The sequence below is a fragment of the Oncorhynchus kisutch genome, linkage group LG24 (genome assembly GCF_002021735.2).
Source record: "Oncorhynchus kisutch isolate 150728-3 linkage group LG24, Okis_V2, whole genome shotgun sequence".
Classification (NCBI taxonomy): Eukaryota; Metazoa; Chordata; class Actinopteri; order Salmoniformes; family Salmonidae; genus Oncorhynchus; species Oncorhynchus kisutch.
Window position 1 is genome coordinate 11,088,704 of NC_034197.2, and position 20,467 is coordinate 11,109,170.

A 20,467-nucleotide genomic window follows, 5' to 3' on the forward strand; every position below is an offset into this window, starting at 1 on the left:
GTTTTCCAATCCTTTGTAGACGAGATTCTCAGGGACCTGCACGGGCAGGGAGTGGTTGTTTATATCGATGACATTCTGATCTACTCAGCCACTCACGCCGCGCATGTGTCTCTGGTACCTATACGTCAAGGCTGAGAAGTGTGTGTTCTCCAAACGAGCCGTCTCCTTTCTGGGTTATCGCATTTCCACCTCGGGGGTGGAAATGGAGGGTGACCGCATTAAGGCTGTGCATAATTGGCCGACTCAGACCACAGTAAAAGAGGTGCAGCGGATTTTGGGTTTTGCCAACTTCTACCGGAGGTTTTTGGGTTTTGGCCAGATAGCGGCTCCCATTACCTCACTGCTGAAGGGGGGCTCGGTGCGGTTGCGGTGGTCAGCAAAGGCGGACGGAGCTTTCAACAGGTTGAAAGTGCTGTTCACTGATGCACCCGTGTTGGCGCATCCGGACCACTCTCTAGCATTCATATTGGAGGTGGACGCCTCCGAGGCTGTGGTGGGTGCCGTGCTATCACAGCGCTCGGGTACGCCACCAAAACTCCACCCCTGTGCTTTCTTCTCGAGGAAGCTCAGCCCAGCGGAGTGTAACTATGATGTGGGGGACCAGGAGTTGTTAGCGGTGGTCAGGGCTCTGAAGGTGTGGAGTATATTCGGGCAGCTAGGAGACTGAACCCACGTCAGGCAAGGTGGGCCATGTTTTTCACCCGATTCCGGTTCACGTTATCTTATAGACCGGGCTCCCAGAACGTGAAGGCGGAAGCACTGTCCCGCCTTTACGACACCGAACCTACTCCCATCCTTCCCGCCTCAAGGCTGATAGCACCAGTGGTATGGGAGTTGGACTAGGACATCGAGCGGACGTTACGGGCTGAACCCGCGCCTCCTCAGTGTCCGGCGGGGCGGAAGTACGTGCCGCTTGGTTTTCGGGACCAACTGATTCGGTGGGCTCACGTCCTACCCTCCTCGGGTTACCCTGGGGTGAGCAGGACAGTGGGGAGCCTTCGGGGGAGGTATTGCTGGCCTACCTTGGCTAGGGACGTTAAGGTTTATGTCTCCTCCTGTTCGGTATGTGCCCAGAGTAAGGCTCCTAGGCACCTTCCTAGAGGGAAGTTACAACCCCTCCCCGTTCCACAACGGCCATGGTCTCATCTCTCCGTAGATTTGCTGACCAATCTGCCCCCGTCTCAGGGGAACACTACGGTTCTGGTGATTGTGGATCGGTTCTCTAAGTCCTTCCGTCACCTCCCGTTGCCCGGTATCCCTACAGCCCTACAGACTGCGGAGGCATTATTCACCCACGTCTTCCGGCACTACGGGGTGCCGGAGGACATCGTTTCTGATCGGGGCCCCCAGTTCACGTCCCGAGTATGGAGGGTGTTCATGGAGCGTCTGGGGGTCTCGGTCAGCCTGACCTCCGGTTATCACCCCGAGAGTAATGGGCAGGTGGAGAGAGTAAACCAGGAAGTGGGTAGGTTTCTGCGGTCGTATTGCCAGGACCGGCCAGGGGAGTGGGCGAGATACATCCCCTGGGCCGAAATGGCCCAGAACTCACTACGCCACTCCTCTACTAATGTGTCCCCCTTTCAGTGTGTGTTGGGGTACCAGCCGGTCCTGGCACCGTGGCATCTGCGGCTCCTGCGGTGGAGGAATGGGTGCAGCACTCCAAAGAGACCTGGAGGGCCGTCCAGGAATCCCTCCAACAAGCTAGTGGACGGCAGAAAAGGAGTGCTGACCGCCACCGCAGTGAGGCCCCCGTGTTTGTACCGGGGGACAGGGTCTGGCTCTCGACCCGAAACCTGCCCCTCCGCTTGCCCTGCCGGAAGCTTGGGCCGCAGTGTGTAGGGCCCTTCAAAATCCTGAGGAGAATAAACGAGGTGTGTTATCGATTACAACTCCCTTCCTATTATCGTATTAACCCCTCGTTTCATGTGTCTCTCCTCAGGCCGGTGATAGCTGGTCCCCTACAGGACTGTGAGGGGGGGGGGGTACTGTCACGACTCCCACCGAAGGTGGCTCCCCTTCCCATTCGGGTGGCGCTCGGCGGTCGTCGTCGCCGGCCTACTAGCTGCCACTGATTCTTTTCTCCCCCTCCTTATGTGTTTATTGAGTACACCTGTTTTGAGTTGGTTATAATTTGTGAGGCTTTATTAGTCAGCCAGCCCGCCTGGTTCTTTGTGCGGGATTGATTATTGTAACCCTGGTGTTTGCATTAGATGTACATGTTTGTGTACTTAGTGCTAGACTGTTTTCGTTTCCCTGTGTCTGGGGCATTTGGTTTGAGCACCCGTAAGTGGGGTGACCGTAGTTCACCGTGTGTGCATTAAAAAAAGCACTTTATTGAACTCTGCTTTCCTGCGCCTGATTTCACCCTCACGACACCCAGGACCTTACAACTGGGTTGAGGTCGGGTTATTGTGGAGGCCAGGTCTACTGTTGCAGCACTCTATCACTCTCCTTCTTGGTCAAATAGCCCTTACACGGCCTGGAGCTGTGTTGGGTCATTGTCCTATTGAACAATAAAAGATCCCACTAAGAGCAAACTAGATGCGTATTGCTGCAGAATGCTGTGGTAGCCATGCTGGTTAAGTGGGCCTTGAATTCTAAATAAATCACAGACAGTGTCACCAGCCAAGCACCCCCACACCTCCTGCTCCATGCTTCATGCTGGGAACTACACATGCGTAGATTATCCGTTCACCTGCTATGCGTCTCACAAAGACACAGTGATTGGAACCAGAAATCTCCAATTTGGACTCATCAGACCAAAGGACAGATTTCCACCGGTCTAATGTCCATTGATCGTGGTGCTTGGCCCAAGCAAGTCTCTTCTTATTATTGGTGTCCTTTAATAGTGGTTTCATTGCAGCAATTTGACCATGAAGACCTGATTCATGTACTCTCCTCTGAACAGTTGATGTTGAGATGTGTCTGTTACATGAACTCTGTGAAGCATTTATTTGGGCTGCAATTTCTGAGGCTGGTAAACTCTCAAAAACGTATCCTCTGCAGCAGAGGTAACTCTGGGTCTTCCTTTCCTGTAGCGGTCCTCATGAGAGCCAGTTTCATCATTGCGCTTGATGTTTTTTGCGACTGCACTTGATTGACTGACCTTCATGTCTTAAAGTAATGATGGACTGTCATAATATGAACCTTGTATTTTACCAAATAGGGCTATCTTCTGTATACCACCCCTACCTTGTCTGATTGGCTCAAACGCGTTGATACCTGTATTTTGAATTGCATTTCAGGTGACTACCTCATGAAGATGGTTGAGAGAATGTCAAGAGTGTGCAAAGCTGTCATGAAGGAAAATGGTGGCTATTTTGAAGAATCTCAAATAGAAAATATATTTTGATTTGTTTATTACTTTTTCGGTTACTACATGATTTCATATGTGTTATTTCACAGTTTTGATGTCTTCACTATTATTCTACAATGTAGAAAATAGTTAAAAAATAAAATTAAAAAAAACTTGGAATGAGTAGGTGTGTCCAAACTTTTGACTGGTAATGCAGGTAGAGAGCATTGAACAGAACAAGACTATGTCAATAACAAAATGTGGACAAAAATGCAGATAGTTCCAAATGTTTATACTTTTTTGGGCCTATTCCAATTTATTTTCTCTGCTCTGCTTGACGGAAACAAAGCTTTGGTGTTTGGTTAATTGAATAATTCCAAACAGAACTGAGAAAGTGCTGATGTTGCCAGTAGCAGTGCGTAGGTAACATCACTTGGGAGGCCCGAAAAAAAAGCCATATTATAGGCTGTGTGTTGTGATAATTGCGTTGTTTGCTCTATAACATGTTAGTTAATATGCCTTGCGACTGTGATATGTAGGCCTAAGGCCAAGACAAAACCGGAGAGCAACCTCTGTCCAGTGAATTCCACAAAGCATATTGCATGTAACAAACAGTTACATGACCTACAGCATGGTCCAGCAAGTTAATGTTTCCAACATTGTTGGACTACTCAACAACTATTCATTTAGAACCACAGAGAGTTACCGCAAGTCACAAATAAAACAGGACCTACCTCCATTATTCCAGGACCATTTCAACTTCAACATTTCAACATCATCAAATCCCCTATGGTAACAGCGACAACTAAAAGATACCAAAAACTATTCCAATCAACGTAAGATAAATATGATGTGGCTGTCCATGGTTCTGATTTGTGTGTGTGTGTGTGTATGTGCATTCATGCAAGTAGAAAAAACATAATGACTCACCCTACTCGTAGAAACGCCAATGTCATCCTCCTCTCTTTCATGTTGATGAAACGGTCTATGACTCATACTGTACACTCTTTTAGTTTTTGTTGTCCTAGGCTACCTGGCTAATATCCTTTCATGGGTAACCAGCTAGTTAGTCTACTACATCTAGCTACATATTAACCTTCCATCCTCACAGGCCAGGGGCACGATGTATGAATTTATGGTTGGATCAGAATCATCCTTATAATCATTGGCCAGTACAGACAATTAGAAAGTCCAATTCCCTATCTCCATCCATGACTAATTTATGAAATGGACAATTTTAGCTTGCTACTGTAGCTAGCCACCGGAGGACAACGACACAACGAGATGCATTCAAGTTTTTTCTATCAATTACGTTTTGCTTTTGATTTGATGTGATTGGTGCGAAGCCAAATCCAAACTGGGTTCCCTTGACACATTTCCTTAGTGCGCAAGGCCCATTCACAGTTTAGCACATTCAGTTTAGCTCAATGGTAATTTGCTATTATTTTATACTTTTATTATCAAGCGAGGCTAAATGCTCACTGGCTTCCCCTGCATTCAATGCCATGGGCAGAAACAATGCCATACTCTTTTTGACCAGACGGCATCAGGTAGATACTGTAGGCTAGAGACAGAGGGGTAGTGTTTTGTCGCTTGGATGCTTTCTCCGGTGGCATACACTCAGCCTCTTGCGAACTAAATAAACATGAGAAAAGCTTTTATTTTTTTCTCTGTACGTTTTTGGGGAAGCCTGGCTTCCCTTGGCAACCATGAATACAGGCCACAGGATGTTGCACGCAACTTTAAAAAAGGCAGATCGAGAAATTGAAAAGGCACAGGTGACCCAGGTGACATCAAATCCCCGACACGCTCCGTCGGGCGGTTGTCGTGCCTCAGGCACCAACACAGCACCTCCCTCATAACTCTCTCCTCCAATCTCCCCATTAACTCCTTCACTGTATCTCAAAGTACACTAAACAAAACAAACTAACAAGACGACCGTGACCGCTATCGAAACACTGTGCTAACATGCAACATAACATAGACAATAACCCACGATCCCAAACTGGAAAATGGCAACCTAAATGGGTTCCCCAATCAGAGAGAACAATAAACAGCCTCCTCTAATTGGGAACCAATCCAGGCCTCCATAGACCTACAATATGCCTAGACTAGACACACTCACCTAGACATACAAAAACCCTAGATGAGACAAAAACACACATACCACCCTTGTCACACCCTGACCTAACCAAAATATATAAAGAAAACAAAGAATACTCAGGTCAGGGCGTGACAGCCTAAGTATGATCCCCAATCAGAGACAACGATAGACAGCCATACCAGGCCAAACAAAGAAATAGGAAAACTAGAATGCCCACCCAAATCACACCCCGACCTAACCAAATAGAGAAATAAAAAGGCTCTCTAAGGTCAGGGTGTGACAGTAGTGCTGGAAATACATTTTCCACAAAGGGATAATAATAATAAATAAATTGACACCACCAGTACACTGTGTTGTGTTAAGTGATTATCACAATATGTTCATCAACTGACCATTCTGAGATATGGAGGGGATACAGTATTTATTAGATAGGCTCTTGTGGTATTCTACTCTAACTCCATTGATAAAAAGCTGAGCAACTCATTTTCATGCAAGACAACCCTCACACTGGGCACAAACTGGTTGAATAAACTTTGTTTGAATTTAACTTGTCAACATATTGTGACGTGGAATCTACTTGAATTCACATCTCTGACTAAAGCAAAAATAAAAGATAAGGAAGAGGATTGAGCCAGTGGCTCAGATGAAACTTTCTAAGCTTTAGATATCCTTTAAATGTTGATATTTGGTTGAGTTGTCAACCAAACACAATTTAATATTACTTTTGTAATACAGTAAATTGCCTAAAGTTAAGGCAATCTTGTAAACTAATGTAAATGTGTTTATTCAACCTTAATTAAAAGGAGTAACATCCATGGCCATGTTTTGAGGTTAGCTTACTGTAACTATCAATGTCTTCTTTTGTAAGCATAGAAAGTGTACATGTTCAAGATAGCATGCAAAGGTCGCAGGTTTGTGGATATCTTCACAATTGCTGTAATAATCTGTGGACAATCTCGAACAGCATTGATCACTTCCACTTTGTACTTTTTAATGTAATCTCAACTGCAATCCAGGTCATTTGGTTGTGTTATTAGATGAAGCACAGTGATGTAAAATACAAAATATCTGACATTACATTCCCATTTGATCTTTGTTGTGTTTTTAAAATGGTTGAAAGTGCAGTGAAAACACATTTAAATAACAAATAAACCCAAAAAATCTGACATTGTTTCTCCATTGGAATTGGGTTGTGCTTAGATGGTTGAAAGCTTAGCGGTAACACTTTGGGAATTCAATGATCAAATTCTGGCTATCTTTTTGAGTGGGTGAAAAAAGGTTGAAGTCTCATTGATCCAACTCTCAACTAAATATTACCCAAATTTCCACGTTGAAATGAGGTGGTGTGCCCAGTGAGCTGTCTCTTGGTAGATAAATACTATTGGTATTCTGGAGCCAAAATCCACAGTTGCATCTCCCTCAGGCAACTGACAAATGTTGATAGTGGTAATGCTTATACTTCACTTGGAGAGCCAAAGAGTCTCTGTATTTGTGTTTCTGATCAACTCACACTACGTGACTTTTGGGGTTGGTTACCCAGTGAATACATTTAATGCCTACTTAAGAATATTTGTTTGTCATCTTGTTTACATATCTTTATATATCATGACTGAATATCACACACAAAGAGGAAGTGGCTAAGAAATGTATTACAGACGGTTTATTCAAGGCACTAAATAATGTGGCTACTCGTAGTTATCAACAAGAGACGTGATTAGATATTTACATGTGTTTTCCTTCGACAGAAAATTGTCATTTGGTATTTGGACTACAGTACATAAGATAAATAAAGTTAATATTCAGTTAAGAGTAATTAACACAATGCTTAGCATATGTATATGTTTTCAATTTATGCAATACATATGATTTCCAGTGTTCTATTTGTGACACTCATTTGTGTACTGGTTGATGTCACTAGACTTGATACTGAATGCCACACAGCTGCCACTCAGCTTCCTACAGTAGGGTTGGATTACCTTACTATATTGTTATCATTAGAATGTAGATCTACCATGCAGCAGCAGCATCACACAGTGTGGAAGTACAGTTGAAGTTGGAAATGTATATACACCTTAGCCAAATACATTTAAACTCAGTTTTTCACAATTCCTGACATTTAAATTCCTGACTAGTAGAAATTCCCTGTCTTAGATCAGTTAGGATCACCACTTTATTAAAAAAATGTGAAATGTCATAATAATAGTACAGAGAATGATTTATTTAAGCTGTTATTTCTTTCATCACATTCCCAGTGGGTCAGAAGTTTACATACACTCAATTAGTATTTGGTACCATTGCCTTTAAATTGTTTAACTTGGGTCAAATGTTCCACAAGCTTCCCACAATAAGTTGGGTGAATTTTAGCCCATTCCTCCTGATAGAGCTGGTGTAACAGAGTCAGGTTTCTAGGCCTCCTTGCTCGCACACTCTTTTTCAGTTCTGCCCACAAATTTTCTATAGAATTGAGGTCAGGGCTTTGTAATGGCCACTCCAATACCTTGACTTTGTTGTCCTTAAGCCATTTTGCCACAACTTTGGAAGTACGCTTGGGGTCATTGTCCATTTGGAAGACCCATTTGCGACCAAGCTTTAACTTCCTGACTGATGTCTTGAGATGTTGTTTCAATATATCCCCATAATTTGCCTACCTCATGAAGCCATCTATTTTGTGAAGTGCACCAGTCCCTCCTGCAGCAAAGCACCCCACAACATGATGCTGCCATCCCCCGTGCTTCACGGTTGCAATGGTGTTCTTCGGCTTGAAAGACTCCCCCTTTTTCCTCCAAACATAACGATGGTCATTATGGCCAAACAGTTATATTTTTGTTTCATCAGAACAGAGGGCATTTCTCCAAAAAGTACAATCTCTGTCCCATGTGCAGTTGCAAACCGTAGTCTGGCTTTTTTGTGCCGGTTTTGGAGCAGTGGCTTCTTCCTTGCTGAGCGGCCTTTCAGGTTATGTCGATATAGGACTCGTTTTTACTGTGGATATAGAAACTTTTGTGTCGCCGTTTTCTCCAGCATCTTCACAAGGTCCTTTGCTGATGTTCTGGGATTGATTTGAACTTTTCACACCAAAGTTCATCTCTAGGAGACAGAGCTCATCCAATTGACTCAAATGATGTCAATTAGCCTATCAGACGCTTCTAAAGCCATGACATAATTTTCTGGAATTTTCCAAGCTGTTTAAAGGCAGTCAACTTAGTGTATGTAAACTTCTGCCCCACTGGAACTGTGATACAGTGAATTATAAGTGAAATAAGTTGTCTGTAAACAATTGTTGGAAAATGACTTGTGTCATGCACTAAGTAGATGTCCTAACCAACTTGCCAAAACTATAGTTTGTTTACCAAGAAATTTGTGGAGTGGTTGAAAAACGAGTTTTAATAATTCCAACCTAAGTGTATGTAAGCTTCCGACTTCAACTGTATGTAGGATGGGCCGTGACAGAATCCCTGTGTAATTAAGGTCTGAATAACAGCTTGATTGTACTGTACATTCTCTTTGTTTACCAGTGGATAACAGCTGCACAGCATTATTGCATTTAAAAAATAATCAGAATCAGCTAGCAGTCATTTTGGACACATGCAGCTACTCCACTTGAAAAAAAGGATTAATTCAAACAACTAAATTCTGCAGTGTTTGGTATTCAACTCACTTCCCATAACATCCTCCTCTGTAGGGCCAGCATTGTGGGGGGAAATCATCACACAACACAAATCTAAGAGTATGAACTCAAACACAGTGTTTGGTATTCGACACACTTCCCCTCCCACCTCATGAAATGTTAAGCCATTCTCTTGGTAGCTCTAAAGCAGCATCTATTCCATTCATTTGTACTAGAAACGACTTCCTAGCAGAAACGCTAGCATTTGTATATGTGAGAACCATTTTGCTAAAGGGTAAGTCTCCCAACGTATAAGAAACAGTCGCTTACAGATCAGATCACCCTCTTGGGGCAATGGCCACTATGAATTAAAAAGAGACTTGATAAGTGTTCAAGCAGTTTGGGTTACAGTAACAGCATGAAAGCTTTTTATGAATCAGCCAAAATCAAATGTTCCTAATTAGTGTATTTGACCATGGCATGGGAATAACATATTGTTCATATCACTTACCGTGAACACTCTCAAACACCTAGAGCCCCTGAACGCAGGTCACTCTCCAGATCCCAATCACCTGAATTCTAATCACCTGTTCACACACCTATATGCAATTACCACTAGCTATTTAGTTCTGTTCTTTGCACCCCATCACTGTGAGGTATTGTTTGTTTTGTGACACGTCTTTCGGAGCGCTGTTTTTCCCCGTGATTTACTCCTCCTGTGTAGGATAGTTTTTGCCTGCCTCACTAAAGACGCCTTTTGCCTATTCCCTGCCTGTATTTTTGCGGATTTATCGGATTTCCTGTTATCTACCTATTGTCTGATCTCCCGGACTACGTTACTATCCTTTTCCCTGCCTGTACTGTTGCCCTTTTGGACCGCCTGTGTATGAGCTTCTACCTGCCCCTGGACCCAGCTACCTGCCTCCTCCTGTGGTACTTTGTAATAAACTCTGTCTCCCCTCGTGTTCATTAAAACAATGACAAAATATCCTGGAAATCAAATTCCAACTGTCTTTATTCCTCAATGTTTATGCATGTTGACGATGAATATAATGAATCAAACTATTCAGTACACTAAAGTAAATGTATATTGACACATGTATTACATATAGGGCTAATTCTAATACAAAGTTGAATATTAAAGAACAAGAATGCTTTGAACATGTTTTTCTGCATAATTCAATTGGACATTCAATAAGCAGGGATTTTCTGTCTTAACATACAGGGCAAAAAAAACGACTTACGAAAGTCTGTTTATCAAGCTTTCTCTAGACCGAAATACAAAACAATCAATTAGTTACAAGTTGGTTGTTTTGTGTCCTCTATTTGAGATTTATTGGCACGTTGACTCGCTGCCATTTGCCCTCTCTTTTTATTGCAATTTTAATGACAAAATTAGGAACCAGTGGTAAACTCAATTCCACTCCAAACCATCGGGGCTGGAGCAGAATCTAATTTGAGCAGCGTGGAGATAGTGACATGTCTGAGAACCATATGTCTGACCATGCTGGAGTAATATAACCTGCTCTGCGCACAAAAACAACAGCATACAAAATGTCCCAAAGCATGTAAATATAACTATATGATTTTTTAAAGATTTGAAGATGTGTCCTCTCCACTCTCCCAAATACCCCCCCAACCAATGGTCTGCAGTATGAACATTAGCCAGGGGCAGAGCAGAGGTATAAAGTTAACCCTTTTTTGAGTGTTCACCTCATTAAGCAGTTCTAGATATAATGGGTCAGAATTTTACTGTAACGATGGAGGTCTGGGCAATAAACTGAGATGTGTGCATTGGAGGGTTCTCTGTACATCGATATATCAATAATGGATCAATACATCTCAAATTATAACTCAATTCCTGTAATGTGGATAAACAATCTCTCTCTCTCCAGTTTGAGTTATCTAGCCATTGTGAACATGCATTATGCATGTCGGAAAACCCATCCTGCCTCAGCCTGGCCACACTCAAATTCTGAGACACAACAAACACATCAAAGTTTAAATATATGCAGAAAATACCTAGACCTCTCTATCCAGCATCAGTTTCACCATAAACTGGAGAAACCTATATGTGTTATTGTGGCTGTTATCAGAACTAGGGAGGTGCATCTGTGTATTGTAGCCTTCCTTTAAAAAAATACAAATCTAACGGCAGCCATTTTGTTTATGCTGTCAGGGGCAATACTAATGCTAAAGTATTGAAACATCAATAAAACACTCATCTCTATCTGTCAACTACAGTAGCTGAGGTTGTTTTGTAATTCTGGCCAGGTGATCACAGATCTGTGAATAAGGAGAGGATGAATTTGACTGCTCCACTCTGCTGTTGGAGACTTTTTTTGTTGCTGCTTTTTATAATTTGAATTACTTTTATGGGCTCTTCAGGGGGTAATCTATGAAGGTGTTACCGCAAGTTTAGTCGCAACAGAGAGTCAAGACAATGGCACACATAAATACTAGAGGTGCTCCAAGACAAAGCGATGAGAGCACATTCGCAGGATGTGAAACGTAGGCCATTTGTGTCTTACTTGTCTAATCGGTACGTTCATTGGATCAGCAAATCCTTTTATTGATAGATTCTTAGTCCATCTGGGATGTTTTTGTAGAAGAACGTACAGTAGGCCTATTCATTTGTCACAGTACAACTTCCAGCACGGCTCTGCAACACGGCTCTGCTTGCTACAAAAAAAGCTGAGCAGGCTTGATAACAGATATCAAGGGCCAGAGATTAAGCTTGAATTAATAGTCATGTCACTGGAAGGAAGAGAAAAACGCAATTGCTTCATCAATAGTTTTTTATGTGGTCTACATGTCACTTTGGACAAGAAAGCAAATGACTCAAATGCAATTTCCCAGTGCTATAACGCAAAGCCGGATCATCGTATGATGCAAAACGCACCTTGCTGTTACACTTTCTCTACTTTGAACGTTCTATATCTTGAAAACTTGAATGCCAACGTGCAAAACATTTTGGGACTATATTAACAGTGGACTAATGAAACAAAAACCAAAATATAGTTTTTTATGTGTATTTTCATTTAAACCTTGCAGAAGTCCTTGTAAACCATTTGTTTACCTAGCTACAGTAGCAATATCAACTGGTAGACTACCTTCCGATAATTACCAAGGCATATCTCACCATCATACTCTAAACTCTGCCGTAGAGCAGATTATTTGTGTCGTCTTTCTGGTTTCAGATGTTGGTGTATGACTGAGATTAGTTGGTGTACTAGCCTTAAGGAATGTCAAGTCCATTGAGTTAGGTCACTTATTTTTTTCACTTAAAATACAGAAGATATTGTTTATTTTACACATACTTAGTCCAAGACAAGGAATTTGCCCATATGTGCCACTTTCCTAAAGAAAACAAACAAGAGGTTCACAACACTCCTGCTAGCATTGTTTACATTTCCGTGGGAAGGAATACTCTGTTAGCTTGCTGCTGTCAGCCTCAGGGGAAAGTGGAGGCAGCAGTACGATCTATTCACGCTGAAGTCAGATGACAGGTTGATTGTGCTTCTGTCCCATTACCCGCCATTATCTACCATCGGAGGTTGGAATCTAATAGAAACAACATGGGGGAACTGGGAACATAATTGTAACCGGTCATAACCAGACACACTGACTGATGTTGGCAAGAACTCCTACAGTACATGCCTCTCAGATCATTATTGTACTGTCTGTGTGATGAATTTGTATTTGATTTTGGGAAACGTTATGAGTTTACTTAGTATGTGAAGACTGTAATGGCCACATGTAACCGCACAGCTGAATATCCCTAACTTGTATCCCCAACAATATTTTTAAAAGCACAATACCCCCTTGAGAAAACAAAATCATCAATACACTGTCTAGAAGATGAGTGCTCCTCAAACTTTTCACACTTTTGCAGTCAGTTCTTTGGCATGCAGGAGAGGGGCTGTTAGTGTACTCTTCTAGCATATTCACTCTATTGTTGGCAGTGCTTGTCTACTCAACAGCACAACTGTAGGTGCTCATACACAACCAAACATAACTAGACTTTCTACAAGTCAAGCCCCCTCTCAAACCTTTCACTTCTTTGCTAAAAGCCAATCGCAATTCCGCATTATTGACTCAGAGTGTAACAAAACACATACCAGTCTACTGTACCTTTTTTTGGTTACACATGGTTTATTGTATGGTTACACATCCTCATGATCAGTCTTCATGTCTTTCCAGGAGACTTGCGTTACAAACAAATCTTCTGTAAGCGGTCGAAGCAGTGGGTGGTGAAGAAAGTGCACGAGAGGTTTGTCCACCTGGCTGTAGAGTTTAGAAAGGATCAGACCACAGCCCCTTTAACCCAACATCACTGCCAACATTGCCACGGTGACAAAGCTTGCTAAATCAGCTGCCATTACCCAACACAAGAAGAGGTTCACCAGCTGAAGAACATTCTGGAAACTGCCTGGAACATTCAACCCACACAACATCCATATTCAGTTACACCCGCAATAACATCTGCTTAATATGTGTACAGTATGTGACCAATAAAATCTGATTTGATTTGATTTTGTAGTATAATGTAGAATGCTTAGTATGCTCACAACTGCATTGTGGTATAGATATTGCTAGCTGTTGTACATATGTATGTTTATAATGATGTTTTATATCATAATTCTTTATTATTATTATTATTATTTATTTTTTTACATGTGACTAAAGTGTTGACTTCAACTTCTTGATCAATTCATTGTGATATTCATGAATTGTAATTAGATAAACTAGCTTTAGACTTACTGCTAAAACAAATGATGAGGAGTTGGGAGTTGGTGTATCATTTACAGTAATTTGTTGGCAAGTGAACATGCTTTAATAAAACAGTACATTAGTCTGTGAATATAGCAAATAAATAGGCATGGCTTGTATTCAAGACAAAGGTTATTTGCTCTGGAGACAGAGGTGAGTTTACACAACAGTATGCAGGAACAATTATGGCAATGCATCACATAGAGTGCATTCAGAAAGTATTCAAACTCCTTAGCTTTTTCCACATTTTGTTACATTACAGCCTTATTCTAAAATGTATGAAATTAATTTTTTCCCTCATCAATCTACACACAATACCCCATAATGACAAAGCAAAAACAGGTTTTTAGAATTTTTTGCACATGTATAAAAAATAAATACAAAATAGCATTTCAGAACCTTTGCTATGAGACTCGAAATTGAGCTCAGGTGCATCCTGTTTCCATTGAACATTCTTGAGATGTTTCTACAACTAAATTGGAGTCCACTTGTGCTAAATTCAATTTATTGGACATGATTTGGAAAGGCACACACCTGTCTATATAAGGTTCCACAGTTGACAGTGCATGTCAGCGCAAAAACCAAGCCATGAGGTCGAAGGATTGTGTCGAGGCACAGATCTGGGGAAGGGTACCAAAATATTTCTGCAGCATTTAAGGTGGCCTCCATCATTCTTAAATTTGAAGAAGTTTGGAACCACCAAGACTCTTCCTAGAGCTGGCCGCCCGGCCAAACTGAGAAATCGGGGGAGAAGGGCCTTGGTCAGGGAGATGACTAAGAACCCAATGGTCACTCTGACAGAGCTCCAGAGTACCTCTGTGGAGATGGAAGAACATTCTAGAAGGACAACCAGCACTCCACCAATCTGGCCTTTGTGGTAGACTGGCCAGACAGAAGCCACTCCTCAGTAAAAGGCACATGACAGCCCGCTTGGAGTTTGCCAAAAGGCAGTTAAAGAATTCTCAAACCACGAGAACAACATTCTCTGGTCTGATGAAACCAAGATTGAACACTTTGGCCTGAATGCAAAATGTCACGCCTGGAGGAAATCTGGTACCCTCCCTACGGTGAAGCATGGTGGTGGCAGCATCATGCTGTGGGGATGTTTTTCAGCGGCAGTGACTGGGAGACTAGTCAGGATCGAGGGAAAGATGAACAGAGAAAAGTATCCTTGATGAAGAGTGCTCAGGACCCAGAGTGCTCAGGACCTCAGACTGGGGCAAAGGTTCACCTTCCACCTGGAGAACGACCCTAAGCACACAGCGAAGACAATGCAGGAATAACATTTGGAGAAGGCTCTGAATGTCCTTGAGTAGCCCAGCCAGAGCCCGGACTTGAACCTGATCTAACATCTCTGGAGAGACCTGAAAACAGCTGTGCAGCGATGCTCCCTATCTAACCTGACAGAGCTTGAGAGGATCTGCAGAAAATAAATGGGAGAAACTCCCCAAATACAGGTGCGCCAAGCTTGTAGCATCATACCCAAGAAAACTCTAGGCTGTAATTGCTTCAACAAAGTATTGAGTAAAGGGTCTGAATATTATGTAAATGTGATATTTAAGTTTTTGTATTTTCTTTTAATCTGCAAAATGTTCTAAAAACCTGTTATTGCTGTAAGGTTCTGTATTTATTTTCTTTGTCAACTTTGTGTTCTGTTTCGTTGTCTTCTTGAACGTAGCCCTGTTTCTTTGTGTTATTGAACGTAGCCCTGTCTTTCATTTTTATTCATTGTTTTCAGCTGTGATAGTTACTCACCTGGTCTCATCAGCTCCTTATTTAGTTCAGTTCATTCTGTTTGTGCCTTTGTGAGGTATTGTTCGTTTAGACTTTACTAAGCCTTTCCTAGAACCAGTTGTAGCCTTCAGTCTAAGTTTTGATTCATCTGCCTGTTTGCCTACCTGTGTATGCCCATTGCCTGCCTGTGACCACGATTCCTGCCTTCTGTGAAGGCGAAATAAACACCTGCCACTCTCTGCACGTGAATCAACACCTTTTTCTCCCTGAGTATTCATTACAGTTGCTTAGTCATTATGGGGTATTGTGTGTAGATTGATGAGGGAAAAAAACTATTGCATCAATTTCAGAATAAGGCAGTAACGTACCAAAGTGGGGAGAAAAAGTCAAGGGGTCTGAATACTTTCTGAATGCACTGTATATACAGTTAAAAATAAATATACTACTAACGCTTATAGTAAATACTACAGTAGTACAAAGGGAATACTTGCAAATGGTATGTTTGGATGGTGCAGCGAGGTGTTCAGAGTCACCTTTTATATAAGGAGAGTTGTGGTTACGTGACCTTTTACATCTCCTCTTGAGAGTCATCAATTTCTTTGTAGCCAAGCTGTTTTGTCTGTGACAGAAAGACGACATCGCTACACATTCATGGCAATCATTGTGTACTGCCTGTATTCCAATTGTAGCAGCATGGTGTAAAATATGAGTAAACTCAGACACACGTTAGCTAGCTAGCTACAGCATTCAGGTATAGTTACTATAGTTACAAGACTAATATGAGTGATCAAGATAAACAGCACAGCTAGCTAGCTATCTAAACTTGGCTAGCTTGGCTTGTAGTGGTTCTAGCAAGCTCCTTTATGGCTGAATCGATCACTAAAGTGTACTCTACTGATCAACACTGTCTCGGTTAAAAGAAAGCTTATAATGCTAGCTAGCTACCGACAGCAAAACAAGTTATTCGTTTGTCATTTACCCTCCTGAGTTCTGGTCCAGCTGGTCTAGGCTGCCACCACTGCTTGCTGGTCTCGCAATTATTTTTCTCTTCAGTCCAGCACAAATAAATGGGACTGTATGTTCCTATGTAAAAGGACATGAAAAGTGTTTACTTCGTCCAGCTCTTATTGGATGGAGGTATCATCAGAAGCAGCATGCCTTTGACAGCAGAAGAAAGGGTTGAACTAGAAGAGTGAATTTCTTTGTGCTCTCATTGCTTTGTTATAGCACCGTATCATCACAGGACCTTATTGAAGAAAACTGTATATGGTGGAACTGTCTTGTCAGTCAGCGGATTAGCATTGAGATCAGATTGAGCGTTAACCATCGTTGGCCGACATGCACATAGCAGATGTTTCGACGGATATGGAGGTGTAACTGCAGTATGAGCTGACATAGGCTATTGGTGAGTGGCTGCTCTTGTGTGTCACAGACCAATCGCTTCCTTATTATCCCTATCCCGTTATGAGTTCAAAACGGCGCTAGAAAGTGTAAGCTCCAACAATGTTAGCAAATAATGACTCTCAAATATCAAACCAATGATGTTAGGCTAATGCATGTTTTCATGTTAATTTGGATGGGGGGGGGGGGGGGGGGTTTATGCCTAATTAGAGTGTTTGAACTTGTAACGTGGCTGCATGAATTTCCCAGTTGAAACAGTTCACACATATATTATAACAAAGGTTTTTTTCTTCGTTTTGGTGTTTTTTTTGGCTGTTCCTGCACACATTATTTTTCTTGAGGCAAGTCGATGTTCGGTAGCCGAAGTCTACGGCCTTTTGTCGGTGATTGGTCAACAGTAAAACTAATGGTAGGAGTGGGAACTATGGACGGGATTCTTCAATGAACTGTTTGTTGTCATTCAACAACAGATGACTCGTTCTAATGCAATTTGCCTTAAACAACTTAGTTAGATGTAAAATTGCATGTGACTAAAACATCCTCTGCAAAAACTTATTTTAGATTAATTCTGACTATTTTGAGGAAGTGTTATAGCTATGCTGTTGCTACGATGGATCAAGAGGGACAAATGTAGGTCTTTAGGGAGTATGCAAGCACAGTTCACTTCGCCTAGCCAAGTTCTGCTAAGAGCACTGTTTGTGTCTGCTTTCCGTTTCCAATTGACACCTGGGCTGAAGAAAACATGGGAAAAGTCATTATTATTGACTACATGTCAAAATTGATTTGTTTATCTAGTTTCAGGACATAACATTAATTTCCAAATGTTTGGGTATGGCTTAGAGTTAAGGGATAGTAAACAACATTTGCTGATCACAGAAACAACAGCATGTCTGTTACGCAAGGTGTTTGTCAATTGGTAGCTAGGTGTTTTCACACTGGCCTTTTCACCCTGAGAGGAGATTTTTTTAAATGTGATGACCCAACCTTGCTATGGACCAGGATATCCCCTTTTATGAACAGAACATTATCAGAGAATGGTCCCACAGATCTACAATTGACAACTATGGCACACACTCTAAATGCTTTTTATGTACAATTTGGTGATCATTTATCTGTCTGACATATTAATTTCAGTGTATCAGTGAGAGGCTGCAGAACTGGTCTAAGTATTCCCATTAGCCTCACTGTAGAATAGAGTGACCATAACAGATTCACTTCTTCCCAAGTGGATCAAATGGCCTTTAATTGATAAATTAACAATGCGTACAGTTTGCAGTAATAGTAAATTCTGTTATTCTTTGAGGCCAGGACGAGTACAATAGCTGTGGATCTTGCATCCCTTTAGCTAAATCAAATCAAATCAAATGTTATTTGTCACATACACATGGTTAGCAGATGTTAATGCGAGTGTAGCGAAATGCTTGTGCTTCTAGTTCCGACAATGCAGTAATAACCAACAAGTAATCTAGCTAACAATTCCAAAACTACTACCTTATAGACACAAGTGTAAGGGGATAAAGAATATGTACATAAAGATATATGAATGAGTGATGGTACAGAGCGGCATAGGCAAGATACAGTAGATGGTATTGAGTGCAGTATATACATATGAGATGAGTATGTAAACAAAGTGGCATAGTTAAAGTGGCTAGTGATACATGTATTACATAAAGATGCAGTAGATGATATAGAGTACAGTATATACGTATACATATGAGATGAATAATGTAGGGTATGTAAACATTATATTAGGTAGCATTGTTTAAAGTGGCTAGTGATATATTTTACATAATTTCCCATCAATTCCCATTATTAAAGTGGCTGGAGTTGAGTCAGTGTGTTAGCAGCAGCCACTCAATGTTAGTGGTGGCTGTTTAACAGTCTGATGGCCTTGAGATAGAAGCTGTTTTTCAGTCTCTCGGTCCCAGCTTTGATGCACCTGTACTGACCTCGCCTTCTGGATGATAACGGGGTGAACAGGCAGTGGCTCGGGTGGTTGTTGTCCTTGATGATCTTTATGGCCTTCCTGTGACATCGGGTGGTGTAGGTGTCCTGGAGGGCAGGTAGTTTGCCCCCGGTGATGCGTTGTGCAGACCTCACTACCCTCTGGAGAGCCTTACGGTTGTGGGCGGAGCAGTTGCCGTACCAGGCGGTGATACAGCCCGACAGGATGCTCTCGATTGTGCATCTGTAGAAGTTTGTGAGTGCTTTTGGTGACAAGCCTCCTGAGGTTGAAGAGGCGCTGCTGCGCCTTCTTCACGATGCTGTCTTTGTGGGTGGACCAATTCAGTTTGTCTGTGATGTGTACGCCGAGGAACTTAAAACTTACTACCCTCTCCACCACTGTTCCATCGATGTGAGGTTATTTTCCTGACACCACACTCCGAGGGCCCTCACCTCCTCCCTGTAGGCCGTCTCGTCGTTGTTGGTAATCAAGCCTACCACTGTTGTGTCGTCCGCAAACTTGATGATTGAGTTGGAGGCATGCGTGGCCACGCAGTCGTGGGTGAACAGGGAGTACAGGAGAGGGCTCAGAACGCACCCTTGTGGGGCCCCAGTGTTGAGGATCAGCGGGGTGGAGATGTTGTTGCCTACCCTCACCACCTGGGGGCGGCCCGTCAGGAAGTCCAGTACCCAGTTGCACAGGGCGGGGTCGAGACCCAGGGTCTCGAGCTTGATGACGAGCTTGGAGGGTACTATGGTGTTGAATGCCGAGCTGTAGTCGATGAACAGCATTCTCACATAGGTATTCCTCTTGTCCAGATGGGTTAGGGCAGTGTGCAGTGTGGTTGAGATTGCATCGTCTGTGGACCTATTTGGGCGGTAAGCAAATTGGAGTGGGTCTAGGGTGTCAGGTAGGGTGGAGGTGATATGGTCCTTGACTAGTCTCTCAAAGCACTTCATGATGACGGAAGTGAGTGCTACGGGGCGGTAGTCGTTTAGCTCAGTTACCTTAGCTTTCTTGGGAACAGGAACAATGGTGGCCCTCTTGAAGCATGTGGGAACAACAGACTGGGATAGGGATTGATTGAATATGTCCGTAAACACACCAGCCAGCTGGTCTGCGCATGCTCTGAGGGCGCGGCTGGGGATGCCATCTGGGCCTGCAGCCTTGCGAGGGTTGACACGTTTAAATGTTTTCCTCATGCAGGCTGAAGTGAAGGAGAGTCTGCCTGTTTTAGTTGCGGGCCCTGTCAGTGGCACTGTATTGTCCTCAAAGCGGGCAAAAAAGTTATTTAGTCTGCCTGGGAGCAAGACATCCTGGTCCGTGACGGGGCTGGTTTTCTTTTTGTAATCCGTGATTGACTGTAGACCCTGCCACATACCTCTTGTGTCTGAGCCGTTGAATTGAGATTCTACTTTGTCTCTATACTGACGCTTAGCTTGTTTGATTGCCTTGCGGAGGGAATAGTTACACTGTTTGTATTCGGTCATGTTTCCAGTCACCTTGCCCTGATTAAAAGCAGTGGTTCGCGCTTTCAGTTTCACGCGAATGCTGCCATCAATCCACGGTTTCTGGTTTGGGAATGTTTTAATCGGGAACGTCATCTTC

General features: G+C 42.6%; 1 protein-coding gene across 1 annotated transcript in view; it reads right to left on the reverse strand.

Moving 5' to 3' along the window:
• LOC109869002 (potassium voltage-gated channel subfamily G member 1-like) overlaps positions 1 to 9,586 on the reverse strand; it is a 36,409-nt gene extending 26,823 nt beyond the window's left edge. The window contains exon 1 of the mRNA XM_031804343.1: positions 9,518 to 9,586. The gene's annotated coding sequence lies outside the window, so the exon portion shown is untranslated. The remainder of the gene's footprint in view (positions 1 to 9,517) is intronic.
• Between the last annotated feature and the right edge of the window lie 10,881 nt (positions 9,587 to 20,467).